The sequence below is a fragment of the Penicillium vulpinum genome (genome assembly GCF_028829585.1).
Source record: "Penicillium vulpinum strain IBT 29486 chromosome Unknown utg000002l_segment0_segment0, whole genome shotgun sequence".
NCBI lineage: Eukaryota > Fungi > Ascomycota > Eurotiomycetes > Eurotiales > Aspergillaceae > Penicillium > Penicillium vulpinum.
In genome coordinates this window covers 3,789,561-3,801,642 of record NW_026643242.1, presented here as the reverse complement: position 1 = coordinate 3,801,642, position 12,082 = coordinate 3,789,561, and positions in this window count along the sequence as shown.

Genomic DNA, 12,082 nt, shown 5'->3' with positions numbered 1-12,082 from the left:
CGACAAGGAGTAATATATAATTCTCGCTACCTTACTATAAGATATAAAGCTCTTAATCGCCCTCGACTGCTAGATATCGCCTTTTTAGTAGGTATTTATAGCAATTATAGGGTACTTTATCGACCGAGACTAGAATTACCGTAAGCTCCTACTTAGTTTTAAACCACTTAATAGGGCCTATTCTAGTATAAATCTAAGTGAAGTACTTATAGAGATCTTTAAGAAGCTTAATATTACTGATTGTATATTAGCGATTATATTAGATAACGCGTTAAATAATATAACTTTAGTATAGGTAGTTTAAGACTCTATTAACTCCCTTAAACTACCGAATAGCCCGGTAGTTATTCGAATCCCTTATCTTATATATATTATCTAGCTAAGCCTTCGCGAGCTACTTAGATCGGTAAAGGCCGATCCCTAGAATAATACTACAGATCGGAATATTTCTGATATCTAAGCCTAAGTCTAAGCTTAATCGCTCTATACTTTATAGAGTGAATAAGTTATTGTATAAAACCTTATTAAGGTAAGTGTATCACTTTATTTATCACTTAATATATCTAATAACTATCTAGATTCGAGGGCTTACTGTATTTATTAATATAAGCCCCTAACGTCGCGATAATTTCTTCTATCTCTAGACTAATAGAGTAAAACTTATACCTATCTAAGATATCTATACCCGCTAGAATTCTACCTTCTTAATACTTCGTTATATAAAACGCCTTAGTAAGCCCTACGATAAATACTGTGATAATATTGGGACTTAGAAATATAAACTTAGTAAGGTAGAATAGCGGTAGGTCGACTACGTTCTATATATTATAGAGCTGTTCTATCGCTTTACTACAGTGCTTTTAAAGACTAAAGAGATAACAGTATATTATATTTTTGGTATTTATAACGCCCTCTTTAAGTACTTCGAGGAATCGACTGTATAACTTACTCCGAAAACTATACCTTAGAAGAAGGCGATACTATAAGCCCTTAATACTAGGATAGCAAAGCTTACCTCTTACTATATAAAGACGAAAGAGATCTATAGTAGTCTCTACGCGATTAGAACAATTCTTATATCCTAGTATAAGCTTCACTTCTTCTTAAGTAAGGCGTAGGGTATATCGGAGAACGATATAAACTGGAGTGATTAGTATAAGGAAACGCTTCGCGAGTTTATAGCTCCTTATACCTAAAGATACACTTAGATATAGTCCCTATAAGAAGAGTAACCCCCTAAGCGTTACTTAGCTAGTATAAGTAACCTAGACACCCTCCTTAACCTTCTACCTTATATCCACTCTGATCTATTAACGTCGGAGTACGAACTTGCTAGATACCTTAAAAAGCGTACGTTATATTCACTGTTATTATAAGCGGGAATACTAATACCTATAATAGCAAGGAGAAAGGTCGATCCTTTATAATTCTAGAAGGAATATAAGAATAAATTCCTAATTCTTTTAAGTGTTACTCGCGATATTCTCTCTATTCCTATAATAGGCGCTGGAGTTAAATATCTTTTTAATTTAGTATAGGATATCTACCACTACCGATATAGGCGGCTAAGTACGAAGACAGTCTAGGATATTATAATATTCCGGTGTAAAACCTAGTTCGATATTAAAATAGAAGAACTACCCGATAAGGATATATCCTTAGATTCAATATAAGAAGTAGACGAACAGAGAGAGACTAAGCTTACTACTGATATACCTAAACTAATCAGCGATAGTGAGGATTCCGAGGATAATAATCCTATTAGACTGATCGAGTATAAGTTTATAATAGGGAGTCAGCTTCCTTGTCCTTCTATAGTGCTAAGTACGCGGAAGCGATAGAGAAGTGAGCTAGTCGACAGCGAAGATAAGAGCAGTCCTTATCTCCCTTATTATAGAGATAAGGGTAGCACTCAAAAGCGCCCTAGTTTAAGAGAAGTAAGGAAGCGTAGTAAACCTAATAATAATCAATTTGTATTGTATTAGTGTGAATATATAAATATAATAAATACCGGGTTTTGATACGCGCACCATCGATTTTACTACCCGCACCATTTTATATAAGCAAATTCTTAGATAATCAAAAAATTACGGGTATAATCGGATGAAACATCATATAATTATCAACCTTATCTATCAATCTGATACATATATAATAGCAAACAACAATTATTTCCGCATTAAGCAACACAAATAACATCAAAACTTCCGCATCGGGTATCTCCTAAACGTATATCCAGTCTCTTCACACCCGGAACACCTGCTTAGCGCTTTCTGCTTCCTCTTTGGACTGCTTACCTTCCCAATTGGGTAGTTTTCTACCCGTTTCTACTGCTAGGGTATACTTGGTGGTAGAATTAGGTGCAATTGTGCTGGAACAGGCTTAATAAACCAGAATAGAGTGGTTTTATCCAATAAAATCGACCGATTTGATCTGATAAGATCAGGTAATTGATACTTAAAAGGAACCTTAGGCCTATTGAGGGAGTAAAAGAACCTGTACACTACCCGATTGGGCTAGTTTATAGGGCTAAATCATGCTGTTTGTGGATTAATATGATCACTTACTCCGGAATATATAGTCAAATAGTACTCCGTACTATATAAACAATTTTTATCTGCTATCTATCTTACAATCAGCCGAGTAAATTGATAGATGAGGTTGATAATCACATGACTTTTTATCCGATTATACCCGTGATTTCTTGATTATCTAAGGATTTGCTTATATAAAATAGTGCGGGTAGTAAAATCGATGGTGCGCGTATCAAAACCCTAAATACCTAAGCTATTATATAAAGGCTTCTAAGGCTTATTTCTGACCCCGGTCAAAAAAGTGACAATATATTAAGTTATTATATAAAGGCTTCTAAAGCTTATTTCTGACCTCGGTCAGAAGATTGACTGTAGTGTTAAGTTATTATACAAAGGCTTCTACAGTTTATTTTTCTGACCGAGGTCAGAAAATTAACAGTAGTATCAAGTCGTTGTATATATAATCGAATTACTTAAAAATACAGAGAAAAAATATATAAATAATACAGGTCACGAGGTTAAGAAATTCTGCTTACTAAAAAGGCCTATAGGCGCCCACGGTATCTATAGACAATGGGCCCTAAGGGTAGGGCCCGTCTATAGGCGTATAGATAGTGCCTATCGCCCGCTTATATAAGGCCCGTGGGCACTGCCCACCCGCCCGTCTATGGGCGATGTCGCAGTCTAGCGTTATCTATCACCAGTTTACTAACATAACGCTGAGATTTTTCAGAGTACTTAGGTGGTGTTATCTTGGGGTTATAAGTCATGTGATGGTTGTATAAAATACTATGGGGGTACCATATTAATTTACACAGGTTGGTTGAGATTAGTGACCACTAGCGGACTTACTCAAAGTAGCTAGTTATTGTGTGTCGGTAGTAAAAACACTGTGTCGGTAGTCGTGCTCATATCTCCGGAGGATTTACCGGATTTAGTCTATAAACTTATTTATAAAGCTTCCTATTAGCTTTAACTCTCTCTCTAAGATCCTTAGTTAATTCTTTAAGAGAACTAACGTATTTCACCACCGAGTGGTCCACCCCACCCAGCCTACCAATTTTAAATGTATTTATCTCAACCAAAACGCTATTAAATTAATTCAACTAACTAAGTAGTCTATCTGGATATATTTCTCTTCTATACCCTAGCAATCTATATATTCCACACCCCCGGGGGGCCGCGTACGTGGCTGAATAGCCGATTCTCTAGGTATACCGGGGCCGGGGAGAGGTACTTCAGTTACTTCCTATTGCTGTATAATTAATACAGAGGCTTCTTGAACTGAAAGGCCTTCTGCGGCGGGTATCTACCTTCGGGATCGAGTACGCTTTTACTTCTGCTTCTCGTTAGCGGCGCGTAATTCCTTATTTTCTTTAGCGAGTAAGATAGTACCTTGTATTATAAGACGGAAGCCTTTTATAAGCTGGTCTAATATACGATCTGATAGACTTAGTGGGCTTCGAGATCTTGTACAAAGTAAAGCCTTGATTGATAAAGCTTAACGACGTAGTTCTTTCTCTATAGCTAGTGTTTTTAGTGTAAAATTCCGGCTTAATTCACTCCCCCGGCTTAGAGGGGGGGTAGGTATTCGAAGTCGAATATTAAGCTTTAAAATCACTTAGTCGGGTGTAAATAGTACTAAACCGGCTGCTCCGAAGCTATTTTTGATAGTCTCCGATTTAAAAGCTTCGATTTATATAAGGGGGTATACTTCGAGGAAGTTAAGCTTATCGATATAGCTAATCCTATTCTATATTTTAGTTTTAACTATCCGACCGTACGATTATTTTAACACCGTAAAATAGCCAATATCTAGAGGCTATAAAAGATAAGAAGAGTACACTAGTATAATTAGTATTACCTTATTTTACTTATAAATTAAATTAAATTTAGGCGTTAAATAACTTCCGTGGCCGTCGAGTATTAAGAGCCGGTATAACCCCTTTATATATAAAGAAGTACTCGGAATAAAGAGCTTTTTAAGCTAACGAAGTCTAATTTTATCGGAGGTCTAGCCGTTAGGACTAACTTCGAAACGCTAATCCTCCGGAAGGCCTTCGAACTATAATTTAAGAAAGACTTTACCTTTAAAAATTATGAATAGAGGGAGGGCCTAACCCGAAGTATTTGTACACTCAATTGTAGTTACCTATTTACGATTTCTAGGTTATAAAAGTGGTCGCCGACCGTAGAATTCACTTCTTATAATAACCTTCGCTGTAGCTATTAACCCTATAGTAAAACCGGTCTTATTAAAGTTATAGATATTATTAGGATCGATTCCGAATTGAAGGATTGTCTTTTAAACTAAATTAAACCACTCCCCAATAATTTTAGGGTCTCTATATTTCGTACGCTCGTAGTTATACTATCTCGAGAATCGGGAGGAGAGAAGAGGACGTCGTTTAATAAATTTCGTAACCCAACTTTAGCCGACCGAAAGAACCGGGGTAGTTCTACGCTTTTCGAGGAGAAGATCCGCTATTTCTTATATAGTAGAGGGCCGGGGGGCTACTCTACGTAGATCTAAAGAGAGGATCTATTTTTTAAGAGATTGCTCTTCAATTTAGAGCAATTTAGAGCAATTTACGCGAGAAATCGCGCGGCTTAGGGTATTCCCTAGTCGGCGGAGGAGAGTCGACTTTAGGACTTCGAAACGGCGCGCCACTTCACGAATTGAAGATATTTCTTAATTCTTAAAAGCCTAGATAGCTAGTAAGAGCCTACCCTCTTGCTCTATTGAATTTCTAGAGCCTCGAGAGCGAATTGGTGGTATAGTGGGTGGTTAAAGAAGAAAGGTTTAAATTTATTGACGCGTTTTAGGTAGGGTAGACCACTCGGTGGTGAAATACGTTAGCTATCTAAGATCTAGTTAGTTAGCTATTTAGGACCGGTCTCTTTAGAATAACTACCTCGATATTTAACTAATAAGGCTAGAAAATTAGTTATCTTAAAGGAGAACTAGTCTAAATAGTGAAGTGCCTTTTCGGAACCTATAGAGTCGGGTTAAGGGTCTATACTGTTCCTAGAGTATCCGGACCGATCGAAGTCTATTCCGGGAGCTTCTTCTAGATTACTTCCTCTTCTAAGTCGGAATCAGTTTTAATCTCCTATATCCTAGGTCGGGGTTATAGTATCCTAAAAGGATAACGCTTCTTTTCTTTAAAAGTATTAAAAACTATAGCTTCTACACCCTAATTATCGGAATCTAGATCCTTAGGTTTCGGTTTTATTCTCGGAGTATCCCCCTTTAGATTATTATCTCTATAATCTGTAAAAGGAAAAGTAATATCTCTCGATCGATAAATCCTATTTATCTCTAGGTCCTCTACCTAGTAGATATAGCTAGTGTCTCCTTCGTAACCGATAAGGTAGCACTTAGTTACTTATAGTTCCGATTTCTAGGATTTAATTTGTCTTTCCTCTAGAATATATATAAAAGCTGTTTCGCTCTAAGTATATAGAAAAGAGAGACCGATAGGTTCTATTATATTATAAAGTAGATCCTATTCCTTCCGAAACTCAATAATCGGAATTAGTCCGGTATATAGATTCGCTAATCTATTATAGATATAGGCTACTATTTCTACTCAGAGAGGCTAAAGTTTATCTAGAAGCTTAGTGTCTAGACCTATTATTCTTTATATCTTATTAATTACACTACCTATTCTTTCTGATCTTCTATTTACCTAGGGAGTATACAGCGGAGAAATCTCTATAACTATACCTTTATTTTTACCCTATTTCTTAAAAATAAAGAATTCCGATCCACTATCGCAGCGGAAAAAGGTAGATAATCTCTATCTAAGTAGACACTATTTTTTAGTATACCTAATCAGAGTATTAGAGATTTAATCTTTTATCTAAAGAGTGATTATATTAATATATCTAGTTATATTGTTAATAATTAGAATATAGTAGCGCTTACTACTAATACTAACTAGTTAAATTTCTTAAGTATTATAGTAGAGCTTAACTCCTAGTTAACTGTATCTCTTCTAGGGAGTTCGTAAAATCTATCTTTTCGACTTCCCTAGTTTAGAAGGTTTATAGGTAAATTCCTAGTCAGTAATTTTATCGTTTAGGTCCACTAGAACTATATTCTTTAGAGTTAATTTAACTTTTAGCTTCCTAGTATATCCTAGTCTTCGATAAATCTTATATACCGAGATTGTATAGTTCGCAATCCTATTAATATCGTCTAGTTCGCTTTTAATATCTAGTTCGTTTTTATCCGAAAAATCGGCTTCCGAATTATTATCACCGTTATATAGAGGTCTATTAAGTAGTAAAGACTATTAATTTTCACTATATATCTAATAATCTTATATTCCTTATTTATAAGCGCGTAAAGGATTATATCTAGGTAATAACCGAAGTTCTTAATTAATATCTCCGGTACTATCAATCTTAAATTAGCTTTAGAAGAGTAGTATCCTTTAACAATAATAGTTAAGATACTACCTTCTAAATTGTAGAAATTAATTGGGAGTTTTCTAATACCCTTAGCTTTAGTAGATTTCCTATCTACCCTAGTATAGGTATATACTTCCTCTCCCTTTTTATATATCCGGATTTTATAGAAGTCTATCCTATAAGGAGTAATTAGCTTACTACAGCTATAATCAATTATCTAGAAGTACTCCGGATTTATCTAACCCTATATTTTCTTAGCAGTGGTTATATAAGCGACTAATACTTTTCCCCTATCTTAAGAGCGCTTCTTTACTAGTATATAACACTAAATTCCTTTATAAGGTTTAAAACCTTTATTTAATTCCTCTATAAGATAGAAATATCTCCTTACTATATATCTAAATATCGCAGTGAGAATATTTACCCTTCTTATACTATAGGTTCTACTTACGTTGTTCTTCGGCCTAGTCTTCAGTAGAAGTACCTTTTAGAGGTATATTTTTCTAGCGAGGTTTCGACTTATCTTCAGTAGACTTATCCTTTTAATCTCCTTTCTTACTCTTCCCCTTCGCTGATCTCTCTTCTTATATTTTAGATTTCTTTAAGTCTTATATAGACTTTACTATCGAAGTTAGTTTTTTATAAGATTCGAGAGCTAGTTTTATAACTATCCTTTTAAACTTATCCTTAGTATAAGTCTTCGGAACGATATTCTTTATATTTTTATAGTAGTATTTAACCGAGCGGAATTTATCTTTAAGTTAGCTAAGTAGCTAGAAAAGTATATCGAATAGTAGAACTTCTATATTAAAGCGAGAAAGTTTATTGTATTAATTCTAGTAAGCTAAGATAAGGTAAACCCTATTGGCACAGAGTAATCACTAATGGCACAGAAGTCTTAACCCTTTTAGGAAAGTCTATCTTGGTATATAATTACCTAATTATTTACAGTATAGTATAGTATGATATATCACGTGATAAATATTTATCTCTTCAAAAATAAGTTTAAAGTATAAAGTAATAAGTCACGTGACAAAATATAACAATCACGTGATATTCTAGCAGAATCTAGCTTTAAGTATTTAGGGCTGTATATAGGGCTTTCTTATATAAATTAAAGCCCTAATATATAGATTGAGGGTAAGAAATAGCCCTAAAGCTCTTTTAGGAAGTATATACCTTATAATAGGGCTATAATCTATATTATTTATAATCACGTGATTATAGTCTCGAATCACGTGATACTTTTAACTTGGATATTTATACCCAAAATTGAAAGAGCAAATTTTGATCACGTGACAATATTTACTATACTATACTGTAAATAATTATATAATCATATACCAAGAGAGACTATCCTAAAAGGGTATAGTATTCTGTGCTATTGGTGATTACTCTGTGCCAATAGGGCTTACCCTAAGATAAAGCTTTCTGTAGTTATATAGTTTTCTCTTAATTGAATAAAATTTAATAACTTCTCGATAAATATTTTCGGTAATATTCTCGCCGCGAATAGACAATTCAATCTCCCTTATTAGGTTATCGGCGCGAGTAGGAAAGTCGGAATCTCCTCCCTTAAGAACGTCGATAATATAATTATCTACTTAGGCCTAGATCTAGCTATAAATAAGTAAAGACCAATATTTCTATCTTAGGTATCTTTTATCTAATTTCTTCGGATAGGGTATCAAAGAGTTAATTAATACTTTAATACTATTGATTTCTAGCGTATTAGCGTATTATAAATAAATCTACGCTATCGGATAAGGCTCGAGCTATCTAGTTTAAGCTTCTAAATTCGGAGTAGCTTAATTTTCTAGGTTCGTAGAAGAAAAGCGGCCTATATTAGGTCTTTATTAGAAATTTCTCGTTCTAAATTATCTTCTTTAGATATTATATTGTAGTATAATAAGGACCGGTGTACTCTTTTTACTCGGTTAGTAGGATTCGCTTAGTCGGCGGAATTTGCTTAGTCGGTAGAGTTTACTCGGTTAGCGGGGTCAGCGCGGGGTTCCTAGTTAGTATATTCTAGAGATCGACTTTATCGGCGAGATCTTTAAGATCCATTTAGTTAATTATAGGAATATAAGACAATATTATATACTCCTTAATCTTTAGTACCTAAAGTAGTATTATTATCGCCCTAGTATAACAATATCTTAAAAAGTGTAATAGAGACTTCGAAACTATCTGTAACGGATAAAGATCCTTACAACCTGGAGACCGACAATACGGGAGTCAGCTGATATAGGACCAATATATAATCAGCCAAGTATCGTGACCTGATCGTGAGGGGTTCGTCACATGACGGCCACGTCAGTCGATCAGATGGTTTACCCTATAGTCTGGGATCCCCCTGGATCCCACTTACTCCTGTAAGAATTAGTCTTGAGACAGTTCCACACAATACATTGTATTCGTCTCCTCTCACAGAGTCCTTGTATCTTACCCGGTTGACAGGCCCTACACCTGAGACCAGTATACCATTACACTATCCTCTTATCGAAAATTAGATAAATTCTCACTTTTTCTATAAGTCTTTAATAAAAAGATAATAGAAAAGTATTAAAAAGGATAAAAAGATTTAAGAATTTTTAATTAGATTAGTTAATAAAAGAATTGTAGAGAAGAGAAGATCGGATCTACTCCCTCCTATTAATAAAACTCTGATATTTACAATATTTACAATATTTATATTATATAACTAGTGAAAACTCTATACCTTAATCACGTAATATAAAAATTCTACACTAAGTAGGATAAAAATACAGTGTAAAGGTAATACTGTATCCTCTAAATAGCTCTATAGCTTATAATTAGCTAAATCTCCTATCTACGTAAAGGTAACGTATAGAAGAAGCAGTCTAAGAGTATTATCTATCGAAAACTTTAGTAGCTTCCTATCGACAAAGGGGTTCCTATACTCTAGATACTTAGGACCACAGAGATCCTATATATCTCTAAGCTCTCGGGTACAGATTAGAGGGTTTTCTAGATAACTAGTAACGTCGCAAAAATATCCTATAGACCTAGGGGATTGATACAGCCACCCCCCCCCCCCCCCCCCCCCCATGGATCCCACCACCCCCCTTTGGATCAGACCACCCCCCTTTGGATCAGACCACCCCCCTTTGGATCAGACCACCCCCCTTTGGATCAGACCACCCCCTTTGGATCAGACCACCCCCCTTTGGATCAGACCACCCCCCCCCCCCCCCCTACCTGATTTTTCAGTACCGCCTTCCCAATTGGGTACCGCCTTTACCTCGCCGCCTATATCTACCTACCGCTCTCCACACCGCCTTTCAATTCTTATACACAGCCTTCCTAGTAAACTCCCTATCTAATAGTAGTAGACAGAAGGTACCTAGAATTTGTATATAAACCCTATACAAAATTAAGTCACTTTTATTATATAGACTAGATCAAACAAATTGATACTCCAATTCTGGTTTACACCTATTAAGCATTATCAATCTCTTTATTATTAACACTATTAATTCTATCAATTCAATATCAAATTTATTAAAATCACTATACAAAATAGCCTCTTTAGGCCTCAATTACCTGCTCTCGTCTGACTCCGAGCCAGAAATAGTTCCCGAGTCTCTACCGGGCACTGCACCAATCACCGATATAGCTATCGAGTCTCCTCCCGCTATACTAGGCCCCGCTCCTACACTAGGCCTTTTTTTCTTACCCCTCCCCCCTCTAGGCTAAGAGTACAATACTCCAGAGACTAGAGTAACTACGATCAATATATTCGCCCGGTCCTATAGTTATACAGTCTTAACCCTACGCTCGAAATATACTAAAGGGTGTTCTAAAGACTATTCGACTCTATTGCGACTGAGGTTGTAAGCAGCGAGATCGCCTTAACTATAATTGTATCCGCTAGACTACAACGCTTATAAATAAATACCTATTTACGATCTCGCTCCGGCTTGAACTTAAGATAAATACCTAGTACCTTACCCTTAAGAATACTAGCTATAACCACAGTGAATCCCCTATATTAAGTTACCCAATTCAACGTACACTTAAGGTTTATAATAAGGCACTAGTAGACCTGGCAGTGACCCGCGGGTGACCCTCACGACCCTCGAACCTTCCGACCCTAAGGGTAGTCTACCTAGAGATTAGACCCTCGGAGGGTCACCCGCGGGTGACCCTAAGGGTCGTTAAACGAGACAAATAGGTAAATCTCGTAATATATATAATTTATATAGATTTACCCTGTATTTTTGAGTATCCTGATTATATATCCGAAGTTCTTTAATATTAATTTTTGGTGATATATTATTATAAAAACTTATATTATATTCTTGAATCTAGTTCCTATCTACTAGACTACTATATATCTATTGAGCCTTTTTGAAACCTTCCGAACTCTTCTAGACAATTAAGGGAGAGGAATTTCGCCCTCTTTATCTATACTATCCTCAGCACTAGATTGTATCTTATCGCCTTTACTTAGTGAGCTACTTCTTTATCTCCTAAGTATAATATTGGGTAATAGTTATAAAGTAGGCAGTAACTGACTTTCTTTAACTATATCTTCCTTAGTATCACTGATTAGTTTAAATAAGGTAGTAACTATACTACTTACCTCTATTAAAGCTGCGATCTCCTAGGAAGATAGATACTCCTAGAGAATCAGCCGCTAACTCTCCTATAGATTAAACCTTCTTATATATATAAATATTATAATATCCTAGATTGTCTTCGGCTTTAGTAAGCCTCGCCGGTAATAATAAATATTACGCGTAGAGTTAAACAGTCGCTCTATACCTATACTAGTAGCTAGGATAGATATAATATTATAGGTAATACTTATAAGAATCGGCTATTTATATTAGTTTTCTTTCTAGAATATATAAGGTAATAAACGCTGCGGGGCTAGATATTTATTAATATTAGTTAGATATAAAGGATAAGGATAGATTATTAGATTTACTAGAATTAAGATATTGAGTTAGCTTATCCTCCTATAGAGCGATAGACTGCTAGGAGTTATTTAACTCTAACGCAGATTTAAGCTCGGATATTCTAACCCTAGATAATAGACTACTTAGCGATAACTAACTATCCCTAATATTAAGCTACTCCTTATAGCGCTTCACCTAAGT